Raw genomic sequence first — 22,803 nt, 5'->3', positions numbered from 1 at the left:
GGGTTTTTCTAAAGTAATTTTCCCATCTGTATAACTTCCTCATTAGATACCTCACACTGAAAAAAAGAAGACTATTGAACAAACATAAAGCATGGTTCACTCTTTGCTTACACTCTTTATCAGTGGTGGTTTCTCATAAGCAGATCTTCTATACAGCAATGCTTCATTTATGAATCTGTCTTAATTCAACAACTAGCAGGCACAATAAATGGGTACTTTAAGGGTATTTAAGGATGTAACAAAGTGTTACCTGGCTGAAGATGAAGGTGAAGAAGAGGACATATTGGCCAAAGATGTTTTATATGGATTAGGCATTTTGTTTCATGTAAGGAAACTGATAGCATTCTACCCTTATATAATAATTGGTATACCCGCTGTCCCTGACACTGCCTGTCATTTATGTCCTTAATTTTAAGCCTCACAAGTCTAATCACCCTTGTGGAAAACCTGTGGCAACGAGATGTCATTGAACTACAATGTCCATAATCCATGACTATTAGCTATGCTTTCTGATACTGATGGGAACTGGAGTCAAACATCTGGAGATTCACAAGTTCCTCATCCCTGAACTAGGGAAATGTTAGCAGGTGTTTTCAACAATTGCACAAAATTGCAATTTATTGGGGTCCCTGGATCCTCCTCTGAGAACTCAATCAAATTAAAACCAATTCATATTTGTAACATAGATGCACTTTTTGTCTTTCACCACCCTTAGAGATTTTTTATTAACTGTAATTTAATATGCTTCCATTTAATAATAGGCTCATTCATGACATTTGCTGCTGTGTGCATGTTGGGTTTCCAGACAGACTGAAACATGAGACTGCTTTATGAAGTTGTGGGGTGGGGGAATGAAATACAATTTTCCAGCCTCTGAGTAGTTGGAAATGCAGTGTTTAAAAATTGTGGCAGGAAATATGAAAAAGAGAGAGCAGCTATGGAAGTAAAAGAAAAAGAAATTGTGAAGGACATTAACCTATTATTTATTTAAAACATTTCTATCTTGTTTTTCCAAATAGGTGCAAGAATATGCAGCCCAGCAAACAAAAAAAACTACAGATTGATCAATAACTTCAGAAGGATTAAATTCAGTCAAGTGACTGTTGGAAGACAAAGGAAACCTAACGTTAAGTTTTCCGACTTGTTAGCAAAAGATGGTGAGATAGGAATGTAGGAAGTTGCCTTAATACCAGATCAGACTATTGGTCCATCTAGCTTAGCATTGTCCACACTGACTGTCAGTGGCTGTCTAGGATTTCAGACACGGATCTCTCCCAGCTCTACTTGATGCTGGGGATTGAACCTGGACATCTGTATGCCAAGCAGATGCTCTGCCATAAAGCTGTGACCCTTCTCCAAGTATTGCCTGATGATAAGTCCACAGTTGTGTGGAGGTTGGGCGGGAAGAGTTATATAAGAAGAGGTGTTTCTTAAGATATGAAGCCATGGAGTACTTTTACAGTTAATACCAGCATCTTAAATTGGGCCTGGAAGTAAATGGGAATGATAACCAATGTTTGACACTACGTATGAATATTCCAACAAGACAGGATATGTTGCTGATTTCTGTACTTCTTAGTGGTTTTCAAGGGCAGAGTGCATTGTATTATTGAAGCCTTGTAGTTACAGACACATGGATCATCCTAGCAAATCCATGATAGGACAAAGCTAGAATAGAATAGAATAGAATAGAATAGAATAGAATAGAATAGAAAATATATAAGGCAAAGAGAATCATAGAGTTGGATGAAGAAATGGTTGGTTCACACTGGAGAATCAACTTGGTTGAAATTATTTATGCCTGAAGTTGTCCTTGCAAATGAAGACTCTGGGGGGGTCAATGGAACACCTTTCACCTGAATGAAATTGACTTTAAAGCAAAGGAAACCCACTGGTTCCCCCTTCAAAACGTAAAATGTTACAGTGTGCAGTTCTCTAGTATTAGATTCTAGCAGTGCGACAGATTACAATAATAAAATGACAAAGAAAAATATGCTTTCCACTTTGCAGGCACAAAGAAGGCATCAATCAAATATAATTCTTAGAGAAGGAACAGAAGCTGGGCCTTTTTTAAACATAAAGATTGGCTGAAAATATTTAAAAGGCTACACACACACACACACACACACACACACACACCAATGAAAATATGCACCAGGGAGGCATTCTAAATACATATTCAATAGAGAGGCACAAAACAGTATGATTCTTTATTAAAGTTGACTTTTTACTTTGCCACACAGATTAACTGAACCTTGAGAAATAATCTTCCATCAAATGAACTTGTAGCATTCTCTAAAAAGAGTACTAATGGAGTAACAAACATAAAGATCGTGTAATTCTACAAAATAAGAACTATCTGATTTACAACTTTTGATTACTCAGCTGTGACTGAGGAATTAAGCTAGCTGCAATGTCGGAGAAGGCTCCCTTGTGTCAAGGACATTTCTGATTATTGATTGATTATTTAATTTCTATACCACTTAATATATTAAAAAATATCTCTCAGCAGTGGACAGAAACAAAAGACAGCTTAAACACAATCTATTACAAAAATACAGAGTTACATATAAACACATTACATATTACACATTACACTGATACATATTACAATGTTACATATCACATTGATACAAAGTTACTAACATATATAAATCGACATTAGTTCATTTTTCTTCTGACACGCCTTCCTTCTCAGCCTCCAGGTGGACCAAACAAACTCTCAGCTCACCTGAAAAAGTGTCACAATGAGAAGAGTTCCTGGAAACAGCAAACATCACCCTAGTCTCTCACTCTAGACTTGCTTTTCAATGACAAGTCCAGGGTGGATGCTACTTCCTCAGGCTGCCCACAGCTGTGCCCATTCAGCTGCACTCTCCACACCCAGTTCCAGGTACAGCAGGGTTGTTGAATTAATGGAAAGAGATCTCAAACCCAGTCTCATATACCATCTTTCCGAGCTTTGCTACTTGGCATTCTTTAACTGAAGATGCCATGGATTGTGTCCATCCAAAGCACATATCCCAATCTTCCAGGCTTATCCCCTTCAATTTGTATGGGAGGGACTACAGCTCAGTGGGTAGAACATGTTTTTCATGCAAGTGGCCCCAGATTCCACCCCACATCTCCATGTCAAAGAATCTCGTAACAGATGATGGGAAACACCCCAGATTGTCAGAGTAGGACATACTGGGCTAAATGGACAAATAGTCTGAACTGGTGAAAAAGCACCTTTTTGTTCCCTAAATTATTTCATTGTTCTAATTGCAGAAATGGTACTAAGGGTTGAGTACCTGTGCAACACTGTTAACAACTTTTTACCTTCTGAAGGAACTTAATATGGTCTTCTCATGGTAAGGATTTTCAGCCAGTTGCCTCAGTGCACATTGCTAAGATAGCTAAACACTGTGACTTATGCATGCCTCCCATTCTCTTGATCGCACTCAGCACATCAGCATCAGCAATGCTGGTGACATCTCCCACTGATTTCAAACAGCTTTAGCTAGATGGGAACAGATAAACAAGGGTCCTTTTGCATTTATATCAATGCAATATCCTGTTTTCTGAGAAATGCTGGTCCAAAAGTCAGTGAGTGAGTATTGATTTCATGTTCACATTCAGTTCATATTTCCTTAAAAAGATCTGTGGGTTGGATCTTGACTTAGCCATGCTTTGAGTAGATGCCATGAAATAATTAGGACTTGCATTTCTCATGACTGATTTAAGTCCCACTGAATCCAACACAACGTGGATTCAACCATTGCTATGTTTTGTTACACAGGAACATAGCAAACTGCCTTATACTGAGTCATACCAAGGATTCATTTCATTCAGCATTGTCAAACACAAGGTTTCAGGCAGGGGTTTTCCCCAGCCCCACCTAGAGACACCAGGGATTAAACATGGGATGTCTTGCATACAAGCAGATGCTTTGCCACTGAGCTGAAACTCTTCCTTTCCACATCACCACCTTTTCATTCTACTTTGGGAAGCCAACATCTCTCCTTATAGTTGTTCCTTGAAGATTATTGAATCAGGCTCCATTTGGATTGAATGTTGCTCCAAATACAGTATTATCATCATTACATGTGTGATATCTGAACAGTCTCATAAAGCCCAGAGCCGCTCCAAGCATATATCTCTTCTTATTGTGGAAAGAGTGCACTGCTATGAGCTCTAATTACAATTCTCATTAGGAAAGAAAGCCATCAGTAGTTCATAAAGTACCACCACGGTTTCCCTCGGCGCCTCAGGCCAAACACAAAGTTTTCTAACTGCCAGCACTGCAGGTTTTCTCAGCCTGGTGCCTTCACTTCCAAGCTGCTTTCCTCCCGCAATCCCAGCTGCCACCCTCAATAACATTGTCTGTAATCAAGTCTCTAACTGTCAGTTCGTATGGTGAATTTTGAGGTGGCAGAGAATTCAGCTAGCTGTACCTTAGCGAGATTGACTCTGAAGAAGTGACAGCGGTGAAGCCTGGTTTTGTCAGCATGCTGTAAGAGACATGACTTGGAGGGAATACGGGCAGAAGAGTGGCACAGTAACAAGGTGAAATTCCAATGTTATGTTTGCTTTACTGCCTATTTCTAGCATCTGTGAATTCCTGAAGAGGCGAGGATGAAGTCACCAAAGGAAAGCAGGGAGGGCCCCTATGCACACTGTAGAGGAAGTGGATAGAGAAAAGTTTTCCTCCTTCTCTCATAACACTTGAACTTGTGGACATCCAATGAAGCCGAATGTTCAGAACAGAGCAAATAAAGCAGCATAAAGTAACAGCGCATAGCTACTAGCCATAATGGCTATGTTCTGGCTCCACAACTGGAGGCAATAATGCTTTTGAATTTTGGTTGCTGGAGAACACAGGAGTGGGGAGTGCTGTTGTGCTCAAATCCTGTTTGTGGGTTTCCCACAGGCATGTGTCTGGCCACTGTGAGAGCAACAGGATGCTGGACTAGATGGGGCATTGGCCTGATCCAGCAGGCTGTCTTTATGTTCTTATTGTTAAATTGGTAGAAATTGCTTCCACAAGAGGCCACCAACTTAGGTAAAGGTAAAGGGACCCCTGACCATTAGGTCCAGTTGTGACCGACTCTGGGGTTGCGGCGCTCATCTCGCTTTATTGGCTGAGGGAGCCGCCGTACAGCTTCCGGGTCATGTGGCCAGCATTACAAAGCCACTTCTGGTGAACCAAAGCAGCACATGGAAATGCCGTTTACCTTCCCACTGGAGCGGTACCTATTTATCTACTTGCACTTTGACGTGCTTTCGAACTGCTAGGTTGGCAGGAGCAGGGATCAAGCAACGAGAGCTCACCCCGTCGCGGGGATTCAAACCGCCGACCTTCTGATCGGCAAGTCCTAGGCTCTGTGGTTTAACCCACAGCTTTAAAAGAGGAGTAGGCAATTTCATGGAGGATAAGATTATGCTCACTTCTTCTGATTTGTTCAGTTATTGGCAGGTATAAAACATTTGTCAAATTTTTACCGCTGGAGTAACTAACCTGTAGCCCTCAAATTACTGTTGGACTACAACTCCCATAATCTCTGACTATTGGCCATGATGACTAGAGGTTATAGGATCTGGAGTTCCAAAACATCTGGATGGCAACAGATCACTCCCCCCCCCCCCGTGTTACTGTATGAATTGTAGCACAATGGCCATTATGCATATATAGATAGATAGATGATAGATTTTTCAGATCCCAGGAGAAAAAAATCAGAAGTTTCAGTATATTTAAAATGGTTTTAGTCATCCCCCAAAGAATCTTGTTCATTTTAGGAGTGGGAACATTTTGATTTTTAACCATGTGTAAACGTGTTGAAGGCTGACAAAAGTGGAAATTTTGTAACTCGCAAGAAGTTTTTAGACAAGTTCTAGTTATCAGTAGGGATTATTAGAACCTTTTAAGGTCAGCTGCTCATTTGTATGCACAGAGTATTGAAGGAGAGAAAAGAAAAAAACAGCCCTTGCTTACATTGCTAAGGCAACGACAGACTTTGGCCTCAGTATGGCCCAGCATCAAGTGGCACTAATTAACAGCTGCTGTCTGACCTCAAGAGATCAGCTGGGGAATAGTTATTTAGCTCAAGTAAGCATTAGCAAAGCTTACATCACCACCCTTTTCCATTTAGTGCAACTGATAAGGTTCTTATTAAATCTATAAGGAGATATTCCTCAAGAAGTCACTTTAAGCTTAGCAGAACTTCTAATTTTCATCAAGATTCTACACCAACATATTTAAGGGAAGGGGAAAAAAACTATAACCAAAATTTTGACTGTGTTTATAGTAATACTGGGGGCTGCACTCCTACTTGTTTCACTTGTAAACCCCATTCCCTTGCTAATTCACCCCCTCCATTTACACCTTACTAAACCCACCTGCTCCCTTTTGTGTTGTTCCTCCATGGCTCAGACGAGCTGCTCTCGTACCAAGGGACAGAGATTCTTTTAAGATTCAGGACATAATGAATACATAAATGGGGTGAAGCATAAAGATTTTATTAAATAGTCCAAAGGAAGTTGCAAAGCTTTGCCATTATCTGAGGTTTCTCCGGTTGCCAGAAACTCCTTCAGCAACAGATGTGACCTCCTGCAGATGGAGATGAGGCTTCAGGCAGTTCTAAGCACTTTCTGGATAGCCTATGCTGAAGTTCAACTAGCAGGAATATTCTTGGGACTTATACAGAGTGGGGTTACATAAGCCACATCAGGTATGCCCCATCACCTCGCCAGGGAATCCCCAAGCTCATTTTTTTAATATATGCTTGGGCAGCCTGGAGAAAAGTAGCCACCCCCAATCCATACAATTGCCTAGTGCTCATCTTTGTGGCACTGAATCTTCATGATGAGGCTGGGCAGGCATTGTTCATTAAAAAGGCCTGTCATTAAGCAAGGTGAATCAGTTGCTTTAGGTGGCAAATGCTGGGGGTGGCAGCAGGTCACCCTATCCCTGCTAAGCCCCGTAAGCTAGCTGTCCCCCAAAGCTAGCATGATGTCCCATTACAATGTAAGGATGTTGTCCCATCACCAGTACTGAAGTAAGATTCCACTGCCAGTCTGTTGGGATTATGCGTGTGGAGTGTGGGGGCATCATCTTTCCCCAAGGCAGCAAACTTTCAGGTCCCAAAGCATACCTGATTAGCAGGCCATGCCATTTCTGCTGATGGTACCACGAGCCCTTCAGTTATCCATGCCTCTCACCCCCAGCTGCTATAAGTTGCTGCCATTCCTGATTTCTGCTTCGCAAGACACATCTTACCTCAGGTTACACCATGCTCATTGGGAGACTGTAAGCCAAACACCATACTTCCTTCCTTCCTCTGATAGTGAGGACTTCACACATCTGTACACTCACATTGATGATGACAGTGGTGGTGATTACAATTAAAGAAAGTTTGCAAATAACCCATATACTGGCCCCATTTCTAGTTCTTCCTTGGTCTCTAGCAGCTCTGCTGATGTCTGAAAAATCAATAGTACCTTCTCCCACCAAGCCCATCTCTCACAGGGCTGTGACATAATAAACATATAAATAAGCTTGGGAGCTTTTCTTTTCTTTCAGCAGTGAGAACTCATTGGCAAACCTTGAGCTTCCTGCTTTTTAGAAGCCACTATTTCAAGAGTGCATTTTGGGGCTTTAGCAGAGAGTGTGAGCCTGGATACTTTGAAATATGTAGCAGTAAATTGATTCTGATCAGATATACTTTTTATATAAAAAATGATTTTCCAAAGGACAATGACAAAGCAGTCCCTCTTTTTTTCTTTTTTCTTTTTAAATGTGGACTTTAGGTGCATTATTAGGAATTGAAACCTGCAGTCCTGTGAAATCTGGATAACAGGATTTTGAATGCTCTTATAATCGTTCAGTTTTGGGCAGAAACTGGAAGAATTGCCTAATCCTAGATTTATGTGGCGCCTTTTATATAAAAGGATTAAGATACAACTATGAATAGTTTGCAGCCTCCTATATACTTTATGCCATTATTTCATCCACCCCCACCCCCCTTCATCTGTGCTAGGCAAAATAAATTCTTAAGAATGGATTGATGCAAATTTCTTTCATGTTATTACCATCACAATATGGGCCCTTTTCATGGAGATTGCTATATCCACAATTGGAATGAAGGAATCTGTCAATTTTTGGTCCTCTCAGTGTCTCATTTTCCCCATCTTAAATTCAATTCTTCATGTTTCTGTATTATTATTATTATTATTATTATTATTATTATTATTATTATTATTAAAAACCCTATAAAATTCACTAGTGTTTCAATGTGAATGTCCCTAATGTAAAAAAAGTGATATGCAGTTTTGACAAATATGTGCACTTTTGCAAGCAATTTCCCCTAATATTTTTTGCTGTTTCACTAATAAATGCATTTATCTGCACACTTTACCCTAATATATGAAATTATTGTACACATTGCTTGGCTGGAAAACTACATTGCAAAATGAAGTGCAAATGTTTAAGGTTGACTGTCTTTTAGTTCACAGACTATGTCAGAAAGTGAACATTTGGTAAGTTCCCTGTTAAATGTGAACATAATCAAATTTCTCCCACCTCCCTAATCCACAATAAAACATCTTTGAAATGACTCTTCCAAAACTATGCATTTCCTTGACACCACGCAAACGCAGTTGGATGGTCCAAGGCCTATTGGCGGAGGAAGAGGAGTGTGGGGGAAGTGTACCGCCCATGGCAGCGTGATCCCCAGGGTGCCATCATGGCTGCCCCCCTCCCCCAGGACATACACCCCACCCCAGGACACACTCCAGCCCCGCCCCCACCTGCTCTCCGCCTCCGGTGCCAAAGCATGAAGCTCCGCCACTGCCAAGGCCCTTACAGATCTTCAAAGCAGGTCTTTGGATTCCAGCTTGCATTCTCCCATTTTGCTACTACCAAGTTTTTCCCAGAGAACTTCTCAAAGAGGAAGATCATCGTAGCTTCTGCAAAGGAAAGCCTTGCTTCATCAGCTATTTTTCAGAGCATCAACAAATGTTGAGATGATCTTATACAGTGGTACCTCTAGTTGCAGACACGATCCATTCCGGGGTGCCGTTCGCACCTCAAAAAGTCCGCAACTAGAGTGGCGCATCTGCGCAAGTGCGGAGTGTGATAGAGCACTTCTGCGCATGAATGAAGCATGCAGAATGCTTCTGCACATGCACATGGGGTGAAACCCGGAAGTATACACTTCTAGGTTTGCCGCGTTTGCAAGCCGAAAAGACGCAACATGAACCTAACGCAACACAAGGTATGACTATATTTTGGGGTTTGTTTTTTTTTAAATGAACAAACAGTTTCTGAAACAGAGCTTCCTAGCAAATCCAATCTGGGGGGTAAATATATTTTATGCTGACCTTAAGGAAAACATTTAATTAATTAGCTGCCTAACTAACGGCAGAATCAAGCCAAAGTTAAGCATCACTAAGTTCTGCAGAGTTTCATGGTAAAGTTAAGTCACTACTGAATTCTTTTCCTCAGTGAATCGCATACCCTTCAGCATTTTGAAGATGGAAATAAGGAGAATTGCTAACGTACTCACATCCTGCTTCTGGGCTTTCCATAGACATCTTGTTACCCATTGCGGGAATAAAATGATGGACTTCATAAGCCTCTGGTTGATCCACTGAGGCTCTTGTTATGTTTTTATGGAGACATAAAAAGGTAAAGGTAAAGGTAAAGGACCCCTGGACGGTTAAGTCCAGTCAAAGGCGAATATGGAGTTGCGCCGCTCATCTCGCTTTCAGGCCAAGAGAGCTGGCGTTTGTCCATAGACAGCTTTCAGGGTCACGTGGCCAGCATGACTAAACTACTTCTGGCGCAACGGAACACCATGACAGAAACCAGAACACACAGAAACGCCATTTACCTTCCTGCCGCAGTAATACTTATTTATCTACTTGCACCAGCATGTTTTTAACTGTTAGGTTGGCAGGAGCTGGGACAGAGCAACGGGAGCTCACTCCATCGCAGGGATTCGAACCACCAACCTTCTGGTTGGCAAGCCCCAGAGGCTCAGTGGTTTAGACCACAGTGCCACCCTTATAGAGACATATCATCCGTTGGCCTGTTCTCATACTAGAGATCAGTACATAAATATCCCTCTTATGCATAAAGCCTCATTGCCTGCAGAGACCTGCAGGTATAAGGTGGTATACAAATTTAATAAATAATAATAACAGTTCTATATTAATTTAAATCCAGGTTGTCATTCTCTATTTACAAAACCAACGAAAGTTTGTTCTCAGCACATGGACACTTCTGCTGAATTCAGTGAGACACTGAGGTACTTAACTTTCCCTGGGTTGCAATGTATCTCATTGAACTGTCCCTTCTCTCTTGTTCCTCTTTGTTGTATACATTACATAATTGGGCATCATGGAGGACAAGACTATCCATGGCTGCTAGCCACAATGGCTATGTTCTACCTCCACTGTCAGAGGCATTTTGGCTCTGAATACCAGTTGCTGGGAATTGCAGGTGGGAAAAGTGCTGTTCTGCTCATGTCTAGTTTGTAGGCTTCCCATAGACATCTGGTCAGCCACTGTGAGAAAAGGATGTTGGACTAGATGCCCCACTGATCTCATCCAGAAGGCTTTTCTTGTGTCCTTAATATTCTTATCCAGATCTCACTTTTCCAGCACATTTACAAGCAGCTTGATTAATTTTTTTTGAAAACGTAAATGCAAGCTCAGTGGGAGGATGTGATTTTAGCAGAGGCAATGGCAACAACTAATTATATATATATATAAAGCCTATGCCGTTTTTAGGAAACAATATGTTAAATGTTGCCATAACCTTTTGTTCCAAAAGAAAGGCAATAGATATTAGGCATGCAATGTGATGTAAACTGCGGTGTGTTTTCGTGCTGCTACCTATTAAACTGCTCACATCAATTTTTAAAGAAGGAATTTATCTGGAGCCATTTGTGGAAAACACTATGCCCATGTAAATCTTTGCATTCTGGCAGTCTCCTGTTGGCTTTAATATGTGATAGCAATGGTACGCCAGACCTCAAGGGAAATGGGTGTCTTTCAAAAAAAGAAAAGAAGAGGGAAAAGATCATCACCGCAGCATGGATAGTACTATTTAACAAATTTGGACAGTGGCCAGGTGGGGAGCATCTGGTTCTGTCTTTTATAAAAATGTGGCTGTCTGATATATAAAGATGGAGAAAGAGATTTCACAGTATTTTACATATATTTATGTGTTTATATTTGTATTTGTTTAAACAATTTCTACACTGCCTTTTTGCCAACATGTTTTAAAGTGGATATCTCCTCATCTTGCATAGCCAATTAACATTAACACCATAGTATTTTTAATACCCAGTTATAAAATGTCAAAACCAATAACAACCCCAGAAATAAGTAAAACAGCAAAGGCCAGAAATACAGCACCATTTAAAACTACTAGTCAATCCAATGCTCTTTGTTAATCCCAAAGAGCAAATCAAGTTCAAGGTCAGGTGGGTGTCTTTAGGCAGTAGCAGAGCTTCATGCTCTGGCACTGGGGAGCAGAGAGCAGGCGAGGCGAGGTTAGCATGCGTCCTGGGAGCGTGGTGTACCGCTCATAGGGGCAAAGCGTGCATCCTGGGGGCATGGCGTGCCGCTCGGAGCGGCGTGGTGTGCGTCCTGGGGGCATGGTGTGCTGCCCATAGGGGCATGGCACCCTGCAGGGTGGGGGGGCAGCCGCGATGGCACCACGCTGGGATCACGCTGCCGGGGGTGGTGCGCTCCCCCTGCACACCTCTTCCTCCACCAGTGTCTTTAGGGAACACTCTCCACAACCTTGGTACCACTGCTGAGGAGACTCTCTTTGGATGTCACCCACCTCAGCTCTGATGGCAGAGTCACCTGGAACAAGGCCCCTGAGGTTGATGCGGCCCTGAAACTTTATAGGACAAAATCAAGTTGGAAGCCAGTGATGTTCTATAACGACAGGAAAAATACATTTGCTATGGATCCGTGTTTCAGTACTGAGAAGTACAGGCATGAAAAGTGATGTGGGAAATTTCCCACAGGCCCTGGTGGCTCTCCCCTCTAGTCACCTCCACACATCACGTCCGTTCAATTTCTGCCAAGGCTCTTCTACATCCTTTCTCAATCAGCCTTTCCCAGAAGAAGCAAGAATAGAGCTTTTATCCTATAGGAACATCTTTCAGAGACATTGATACTTCCTCACTTTCAGAAATCCTCTGCATTAAACCTCTGGTGTCAACACAATGTGCCAATGAACTGCACGATGAAATAAATCATCTCAGGTTTAAAGTGCTCCTGTACCTGCTGTTCTGAGGCAGAAGATGATCCTGCCTGTCTCCTTGAGAGATACATGATAGCCTTGGGGATGAGATTGGCTCCTACTTGGATTCGGGCTCATTAGTGAAATTGCTAATAAAGATCCAATTAAAGGCTATGTCTATCTAGAGAAAGAATGTGGAATACAGAAAGGACTTCAGGAGAGACTTTCAGATATTGGCTTTAAGAAGCTGGTCCAAAAAGGAAAAAGGAAAGTTCTTTCTGCAGGACTGACAAAGTGTGTTACATGCTGCTTAGGGAAAGATAAAAGCAGAACAGGCAAGCTCACCTCTTGCCCAACTTTATCACAGAGCACTAAAGGCTACCTTTGAAACACCTTCACACACTTATGCACTCACAATAGGATAAGGAAACAAATGTAAACTCATTGCATGCCAATGCAACATGATGCACCACCCTCTTAACCCCTAAGACAATTAAAGAAGCACTCAGTCAAATATCTTGGGTTCAAATTTGGACACAACATTATTGATTACAGATACAACTCCTAGCGTCCGAGGCGTCTTTGGCCTCCCCAATAAAATATTTGAGGGGGCTGCCCCTCCCAAAGTTGATGAATATTGCCATTCAAATGGTGTGCATGCACTGAGTCATGTGATCAGTTATGTAGGGCAGGGCTTACCTCCCCCCCCCCAATATTTTGTTCAAGTTGGCACCCTGGATGTAAGTGAGTTTGGCATGGGGGTGACCTATGGCATACATCAAATAGGTGCAATCTGACAGGTTTGCTATGCTGAGGAGTACATCTGAATGCCATGCCTAGGCATACAGACAGAAGCTCCACCCCAAGATACCTTTAATGGAATTCCATGCCGCCTGACTCACTGGTGAGTGTGCAGATTTTTTTCTGATCAAAAACCAGTGTTGTCTATCCCTTTGTTTAAATAGAAAACAAAATCACATTAAGGTCCTTTTTTTAGATGTTTTGACGTTCAAGTCTCAGAATCACAGAATCAAGCCCAATTCAGAATCATGTCCAACTGTGCCCAAGGCAGCACCTTTTTAAGCAAGACCTTCAAATCTCCATGCTCCTGTTGAAGAAGGTTGATTCTTGCCCAGGAAAAATATAATTGCTGATTGCTTACAAATCTGCATGGCAAGTTCTGAATCAGCATCTGGCATGTGGCCAGGATGGGATTGTCCTGGCTATATAAGGAGTGGCTAGACCAACAACTTCTATCTGGTGCTGGCGACTCCTACCGGCTAGTTGCTGCTGGACTATGTGCTGTGCTTGGAGCTACGTTTGAACCTGCAACCTGGATCTGGACTTTGCTGCGCGTTTTGCTGTGCAGGCCAGGAAGGTGGCAAGTCTCCCTGCAAGGGCTCTAGCAGAAGACCATGTAAATATCTGTAACTGTGCATGCTCAAGCCTGTCAGTAAATGAAGCCACTGACTGAAGTTTGCTGTCTGACTATTTTTCCTTTTCAACAGCGCAAAGTGAACTTGCTCAGACCTCTCACATTTGGGAACTGTTTTCTGACCATGCCCAAGTGCCCAGCAGCTCCATCCTGGTCCTTCAGAGCATCACACAGCAGAGATGGGGAACCTGTGGCACTCCAGTTGTTGTTGGACTCCATCTCTTACCATCCCTGACCATTGACTATACTTGCTGGAGAGTCATAGGTTTCCCATCCATGCTAGAGGCATGATGGGTATCAGTGGAGGCATTTTCAGGTGAATCCTAAGTAAATGAGGGAGCAGAATTGAAAGGGAAACCCTGTGAAAAAGAAAACTGCCTGACATCAAGACCTAATACTTCTCCCTTATTATGTTTTATGAGTCTCTGTTTCTTACAAGTCTAACTTCTTGCCACATCACTTAGCACTAATGAAGTACATGTAAAGGCAATCAAATCTCTTCCACTGCAAAGAGATGATGTCCACAGAATTTAACTATCCAATGCTGGCATCAGAAGGCATGCCATTCATTTAAGGGCATTGGGCATTTTAGACAAACAGCTGACTTTACCTGGCAGTTAATTTGAAAATTCATCATTTAATTATTAGCTCAAGGGACAAAGTAAATGTACAGCATCAGCACCCCATTTACATGTTTAATCGGATTAATATTTTGCTTTTCAGATTCCAGCAATTAACTTGGCTGGGCATTTCCCCCCAGTAATGAAATGATTAATTGTTTGTATATGGGTGCGTGGGTTCCTACTTACTCTGTATGAGTTTCTTTAAAAAAAAAAAGTTTGAAAATTAATAGTTCCTTGGCAATAGCATTCTGTTCACCATGATGCATGAGCTGTTGTGCCTCCTATTGTCCTAAATAAAATGTACTTCTTAAATTAGTTGTGGTGCATTTTGGGATAATTAGATCTACATCACCTGCAAATGTTCTGTCTCCCTTCAAATATGAAATCAATTAAGCTGTGTAAGATTAAATAGTCAACATTATGTGTGCATAAAGCCAATAAATAAAGGCACCATTCCCACTGTGCTCGGTTGGCTTGATAATTAACACAGAACTTGGAACAAACTGGGCAGAACCTTCACACGTCAGAGTGATTTGTCTTTTTCAGCATAAAAAAATACATATCTGAGTGTATTGGTTGTAAGTTGCTTGGAAAACTCTCTTGTACGTTTCTCCCAGTATGTTTCTGAGCACAATTCAAAGTGTTGGTGCTGACCTTTAAAGCCATAAACGGCCTCGGTCCTGTATACCTGAATAAATGTCTCCACCCCCATCGTTCAGCCTGGACACTGAGATCCAGCGCCGAGGGCCTTCTGGCAGTTCCCTTATTGCGAGAAGTGAGGTTACAGGGAACCAGGCAGAGGGCCTTTTCGGTAGTGGCGCCACCCTCTGGAATACCCTCCCTTCAGATGTGAAGGAAATAAGCAGCTATCCTATCTTTAAAAGACATCTGAAGGCCGCTCTGTTCAGGGAAGTTTTTAATATTTAATGCTGTACTGTTTTTAACACTTGATTGGGAGCCGCCCAGAGTGGCTGGGGATACCATTATTATTGTTGTTGTTGTTGTTGTAGGCTACTTACAGACCACCTTCCTTCTGTCCAATACATCCACCGCCTATAGTAGATAACTTCACAGTAAGCCACTGGTTCCCAGCTCCCTCCACACTGAGACCACTTGACAATTGAAGATGGCCTTGGCAAATGATCCTCTTGTGGAAGATGAGGCTACCAATGTCTACTAGCTATGTTGGCTGTGTTCTCCCTTCACAGTCAGGTGCAGTGATGCTTCAGGATGGCAAAGTGCTCTTATGCTCAGGTCCTGGAGAGCCACTGCTAGTAGGCATAGATGGATCAGTGGTCTGATCCAGCATAAGGTAGCTTCTTATGCTCCTGTGTCTTCAACACCCAAGCCATTCATGAGCTCCTGGTTTCTGACTCCTACCAGGGGCATCCTAAAACCTAGCGTTGACACCTCTTCACATTCTTTAATGATCCCTGAATCGGGGGTGGGGGAGAAGCTAGCAGCTATGAATGGCACTATGTTTGGATATTATTATTATTTTTAAAAAACTACATATTCATAGACAGCTTCCCAGAATAAAGCAAAAGGGTTTCCCAGTTCTACCATAGATCAAGTTTGTGTGGACATTCACATAAATATACAAACACACAAGTGTGTACCATTCAATTACCACGAATTATTTCTAGGCACAGAAGTGCCTATTGCTGTCAACTATGGAACAACATCTAAGTACATTGGCGGGTGGCACTGTGGTCTAAACCACTGTGCCACTTGGGCTTGTTGATCAGAAGGTCAGTGGTTCGAATTCCCGTGATGGAGTGAGCTCCCGTTGCTCTGTCCCAGCTCCTGCCAACCTAGCAGTTCGAAAGCACACCAGTACAAGTAGATAAATAGGTACCACTGCAGTGGGAAGGTAAACAGCATTTCCGTGTGCTCTGGTTTCCTTCACCATGTTCCATTGTGCCAGAGGCAGTTTAGTCATGCTGGCCACATGACACAGAAAGCTTTCTGTGGACAAATGCCAGTTCCCTTGGCCTGAAAGTGAGATGAGTGCCACAACCACATAGTCGCCTTTGACTGGACTTAACTGTCCAGGGGTCCTTTACCTACCTTTTACATTGGAATAGAAAAACCCAATAAAAAGTAATTTTACTGGGAAATGATTAGTTTGCTCATATTGTTCTTCAGTAGCCATTGTGGTTCTACTCATTTAATTTTCATTGAGAGAAAGCAGTAAGACAGGGGTGAGTGGGTTTTTTTCTCTGTTGGGGAACATTTTCTTGGGGACACTCTCTCAGAGGCTTCTTGGTGGTGGTAGGCAGAGCTGAGCTGACGATGATTTTCTCCATGGCTACCTGAGATTAGAATTCTCAATCTTATGCAGGTCAAATGAAATAATCCAGAATAATGCAACAAGGTTGAAAAAAATATCTTAAACATTGGTTAATTAACATTAATAATTGTATTATAAATTGGTATTGTTACCAATTTCTTAGAGTATAATTGAAGACTAATAAAAATTATTATCAAAAAGGTATCTTAAATATTTCAAAACAAAACACTACTAAAGGAAGTCAAATATAAAATGCAGATTTAAAATAGCCTCATTAACAAGAAAATAAAATATTATCATAAGCATAGAGGATATCTGCTGCTGTTGCTGCCAGTCCTGCCAATGGTGGTTGATGGCAGGCAACGGCTGTGGAAGCTCAAGCTCATGTGTAAGCATACTAAGGCCCGGGGGCCAGATTCGGCTCAATCGTCTTCTAAATTCAGCCTGCAGATGGTCCAGGAATCATTGTGTTTTTACATGAGTAGAATGTCTGCTTTTATTCAAAATGCATCTCTGGGTATTTGTGGGGCATAGGAATTCGTTCATTCCCCATATATATATATATATATATAGTCTGGCTCCCCCCACAAGGTCTGAGGGACAGTGGACCAGCCCCCTGCTGAAAAGTTTTGCTGACCCCTGCTCAAGCTCGATGAGCTGGGTCTGCACTAAGAGAGAGCAAAGATGGCCACCTCCTTGGCTTGACCAGCTGCCCTCTCCCTGCTGGTTTTTATCAGCCAAGAGGGGCAAGGGTCCAGGGCGCAATATTCCTGCAATTCATATTATTTCTCAGACTATCACTTGTCCATAAAATACTCAACGTTCTTCATATCTTGAGTGCAAGTCCAGTGTTTTATTCACTGCATCAAATCAGCTGTCTCTCACGGAGCTAATGAAAAGTAGTCTGGATGCTTTGTACGGAAATACAAGGCTGCCAATTTAGTTTTAACTGAAGCTAATGACACTGAACATGACTCCTGAGATTGGTTTGTGTTATGTAAGGTATCCAGAGTTAAGCAGGGATCTTATTTATTTAAGCATTTATAGACCACATTTCTGCCAAGAGGTGGCATTGCAAATTGTTACACAACACAATTTAAAGCCACAAACAACAATAAAAAGTATTAAAAAAATCCACCATCATCAATAAACCAGTCAATAAAAACCGGACAGTACAATTACAAGTGGAGTGCACTCATCATTGGCTCTATCACTGCTTGCAAGGGAGGGCGGAAGGACCCAAACTTTCTGAATGAAAACAAATAGAATTAGATCAGGTTTCAATTTTTCCATGCTCCCCAATCATGTTTTTATTCTTAAAATTAATTTTACATAACTTCAGTGTAAAATGAACATGACAGTAACATTTCTAACCCAATTCTTAAAGGTAATTAAATGAAACCAAGGGCTGCAAGTAGAATAAATGCACACCTTGGTACTGGACATCAAATTGATGCCAGTAATTTTAGGTAAAGGTAGAAGATGAGCAATGCCATGTAAAATTTCACTAGCCTGAAGGAGGGCTGAGTAAGCTTCCCTGTGGGCATGTGCGTCAGGGACTGTCGGACATTAACAGCAACCTCGCAGTGAAAGCCTGAGATCTATTCTGTGTGCTGCATTCACACAGCAGCTTCTTCCATTTCCCTAACTGTTAATTGCCATATTATATCTGAGCTTTCACATGACGTAAAGGCCACTTCCGGAACTATACCATAATATAGTGTAAGTTTACTGCTCATTTTCATGTTATTAGCTTCCGGGCGGGGGGGGGGGGAATCTGTTTGCTTTATGCAAACAGATGCATATGAGGAATACTTGGGTTGTGTTATTCCATGAAAATAACATGGAAATTAGTACTGAAGCCACAATGTGGTCAACTCAGAGCTTTTGGAACACTGAGGGGGCCTCAGCCCTGATCCCCAAAATATAATGGGGGGATGGCTTGGGCCCCTGGAGTTGGCACCCCTGGGTCCACCCCGTTCTCCCCTGCTTTTCAAGTCTCTTTCAAAATGCCACAATTTTCCGTTAGCCTAGTCATCCAAGCTGAAATACTAAAACTTTTACACACACCACTGTTGGAGGAGAGCTAGCCTTCCCTGTCTCACACAGACTTAGCCCTCTTGATGGCTTCTCTGATGAGTTGGTGATTGGCCATCATCAGCCTTTGTTCTCCTTAAAGGCTTATCTCCTAGCAATGCCCTGGTTCAAAGCACATTTCACCTGCATTTTAACACTGTTAACTCCAATGTCTGTCAGCCCATCTTAGTTCTCAAAGCACTGCTTGAACCCCAGCATCCAGGAATATTGGGGGGGGGGGAGTCAGAGCACCCACAAACCCATAACAATATCTTAGTATCCACAATGAGAGGAGACCAAAGTCGATGCAGCTATATAGAAAGAGTAACTAAGATAAAATTAACATTAGACCTTTTAATATTTTTTGGTCATGTATCCCAAAAAAATTTGACCTATTAAATGTCATGACATTATATTATACATGACTGTAGGTTTGAGAACCCATCATGCAAAATACTGGGGAGTTTTTATTAACCCTTTTAACTGAGAAATACGAAACAAAATGTGTGTGTATATTTCCCCAAAAGGGTTGATATCATTTTCCAATTGAGTTATGTCTAAATTAACAAATTACAAAAGGGTAAAAAAAGCGAGTGAACAATGCAATATATATTTTTTTGAATCCAGAGTTGGGCTTTATTTATTCTTTACTGGGAAAGCAAAGCACATTCATCTTCTGATGTAACATATGTGTTTACTTTATTGTAGTGATTTGTTATGCTGGGAGCACTGATGTGACCTTTCTTGGGAAATGATTGCTTGTATATACACTACCCTTTTGTTTTAAAATACCTTAGTAAAACATTAGAAACAGGAGGGGACTATGGGGAACTTCCAGAACATGATCAACTAAGTTCAGAAGGGATGCAGGCTTTGCAAAGGGCTTTGCAAGCAAGTTAAAGGGGGCAACTAAGAGTTCATGGAATAATAGAATAGTAGAGTTGGAAGGGACCCTGAGGATCATCTAGTCCAACCCACTGCAATGCAGGAATATGTAGCTGTCACATACGGGGATTGAACCTACAACCTTGGTGTCATCAGCACCATGCTCTAACCCACTGAGCTATCACCTCCTAGCACTGTAAAATAGACCTTGGCTGTAAAAGGCTCTCAGAAGACTCAGGAAAGGTCTGCCAAACATTAGAGTGGTAGTGGTGAAATAAGCTTCTTTTGCCACCATCCGCTCCAGTATGCCCTGCAATAGACTTCAGAATGCATCTTGATCAAGTTTATCCCATGTCTTCTGTTCTATAACAGCTTTGCTCCTGTTGTTCCATTGCCCTTAGCTGTGTGGTATGCAAAGGAGTTAGGCTATGTACAGGGAGGGATGTCAACTAGCCATCTCTCCAGGGGTGTAGCTTAGTGGTAGAGAATCTGCTTTGCATGCAGAAGATCCTAGGTCTGATCCCTGACATCTCTAGGTAGGGCTACAAGATGACCACTGTCCGAAACCCTGGAGAATTGCTGCCAGTCAGTGTAGGCATGATTGAGCTAGATGGACCAGTGGTCTGATTCAGTATAAGGCAGCTTCCTATTATTCCTTCCCTGTTTGTTTGGTTAACTGGGGCTTCAACAGAATTCCCAGACATGTTTTTTTGTGGTGGTGGTGGTGATGGGGATACAGACCTGTTGTCCTGGACTGCTTGAGAACATCCAGCAGCATGGTCAGACCACAGCTGGAATAGCGTGTCCAGTTCTGGTGCCACAATTTAAGAAGGATATTGGCAAGCTGGAATGTGTGCAGAGAAGGACAACCAAGATGATCAAGGGTCTGGAAACCAAGCCTTATGAGGAATGGTTGAAGGAGCTGGGTATGCTTAGTCTAGAAAAGAGGAGACTGAGAAGAGATATGATAGCCATCTTCAAATATCTAAAGGGCTGTCACCTGGAAGATGGAGCAAGCTTCTTTTCTCCTGCTCTGGAGGATAGAACCAATGGATTCAAGTTATAATAAAGGAGATTCCAACCAAATATCAGGAAGGACTTTCTGACATTAAAAGCTGTTTGACAGTGAAACGTTCTCCCTCAGGAGGTGGTAGACTCTCCTTCCTTGGAAATTTTTAAGCAGAGGTTGAATGGCCATCTGCCAGGGATGCTTTAGGTGAGATTTCTGGGGTGCAGGGGGTTGCACTGGATGACCCTCGTGGTCACCTCGAACTCTACAATTTTATGATTCTATGATTGTGTGGTGCGTAAGCATCCCAGGTTAGACCATCCTAGGTGGTCACTCATTGCTACAGGAGTCTTTGAAAGCCTAAACCTGACCAGATGATGAAGATGGCCTCATAATTAGTGCCTGCTGCTCTTAAAACTCCTGCCTCTGTGTTCCTTTCAAGCCAACATTTTCTACCTCCCTGTCTAGATCTGGACAAAGTGAAGCTCCAGGAGCTACCTGCCCCCAAAGAGCGGCTCTTTGCCTTCTGTATGCAACATGAGAATGGGCCTTTTCTGTAGTGGCTCCCTGCTTGTAGAAAGCTCTCCCCAGGAAAGCTTGCCTGTCACCTTTGTTACATATCTTTAGATGCCAGGCAAAAATATTCCTCTTCTCACAGGCCTTTGGCTAATTAAACCATCTATGGAATTTTAAACTGGGTGGGGGTAATGTTTTTGTACATACAAACATACACTCAGGAATGTAATTTTGTGTTTTCCTTTTAAACCGCCCTGTGATCTTTGGATGAAAGGTGGTATAGAAATTTAATTCATTCATTAAGTATCAATAAAAATAATTATTGGATTAAATTATGCCAAAGAAGTAAATATATACACAAGTGTATGCCAAAGAAGTAAATATATACACAAGTGTATGCCAAAGAAGTAAATATATACACATGTGTATATATTTGAGCAATTTATACAGACTGTATACATTATTTTTTTCTCGGTCCACTTTTGTTTTAACAGCCACATGAAGTCCAGAGGGATCATGGCTGACTGACCTTTTCCCTTCATGAATAATTTCAAAAGTTTGCTGGTGTGAGGCATATTCAGTAGAAGAGTGCGATATGCTGGTTTCCAGCTTCCTTGCCCACATGCTGACTTTCTGGCAACCTCTTGCTGCTTCCATGGACAGATGCTGAGTGACTGAAGCCGACCTTCTTCTGCCCTGCACATCTGCTTGACTGACTTGTCTTGCCCTTGTGTAGTCCTGTCCACCTGCTGACTCTCCAACTTTGCCTACCCACAAAGAATTTGGCGGTGTTGTCTTCCTGTGACTTCCACCTGTTTAGAATACATCATTCAAATTAATCCCATCTCTCCTGAGCCACCATTTGCAAATATAAAGCTTCATTTCTCTTCTCACCAATTCTTATTACATTCCCTACCTTCAAGAGGCTCGACAATGTGAAATATATTCTTATTAATAGGCTTAGTGGCAGGGATGTAGCAGCTTACTGTTGTTTCATTTCTTGGGGGGGGGGATGAGGATGACTTAAATTAACTTGAAGTGCCAGTCTGTCTGGTATGCGGAGTAGATAAATGGGAATCATAGCTCCTGGGGGAATGATTCCAAGCTTTGCTGCGTAACTGTAATCCGTGTGTCTTATTCGACACATCTCTGCACAAAAGCAACGGGAGTGCCCACTTTGAAAATGATAGATGTGGCAAAGTCCACCTAATTATGATTACAAACACTTTTCCAGCTGGATCAACTGTGCTGTGGAGACAAGGAGTTACTTAGAATGTCATTCTGTGCACATCTACTCCCAAGGAAGTCCCACTGAATTCAATCAGACTGACTCCCATGGAGGGAGCCCAGTATCTATAGCAGGGGATAAGAAACCTGCAGCCCTCCAGATGTTGCTGGAGTACAACTCTTCTCTCCCATTGGCCTGATCATCAGACATGAGAGCTGAAGGGATATGGAGTCCCACAAGAGCTGGACGGACAGAGATTTCAGACATTTGGTGCATAGGATTGCACCTGCAGCTTAAAACATGTTCAAGTGAAATAGATGAGTTTCACGTCCACAAGACAGAGGCAATCAAACATGCCTGATTATGTTGGTTGTTAGTTGAAAAGATTACCATTTTATTAACTTTTCTCATTGGTAATTGATTGGGCTAATTGGTAGGGCTCCACAGACAATACAACATGCAAGAGTGGTGACTACACTGGTGCATCATTATAT

Source organism: Podarcis raffonei, chromosome 1, assembly GCF_027172205.1.
Source record: "Podarcis raffonei isolate rPodRaf1 chromosome 1, rPodRaf1.pri, whole genome shotgun sequence".
Lineage (NCBI taxonomy): Eukaryota > Metazoa > Chordata > Lepidosauria > Squamata > Lacertidae > Podarcis > Podarcis raffonei.
This window is presented reverse-complemented; position numbering follows the sequence as displayed.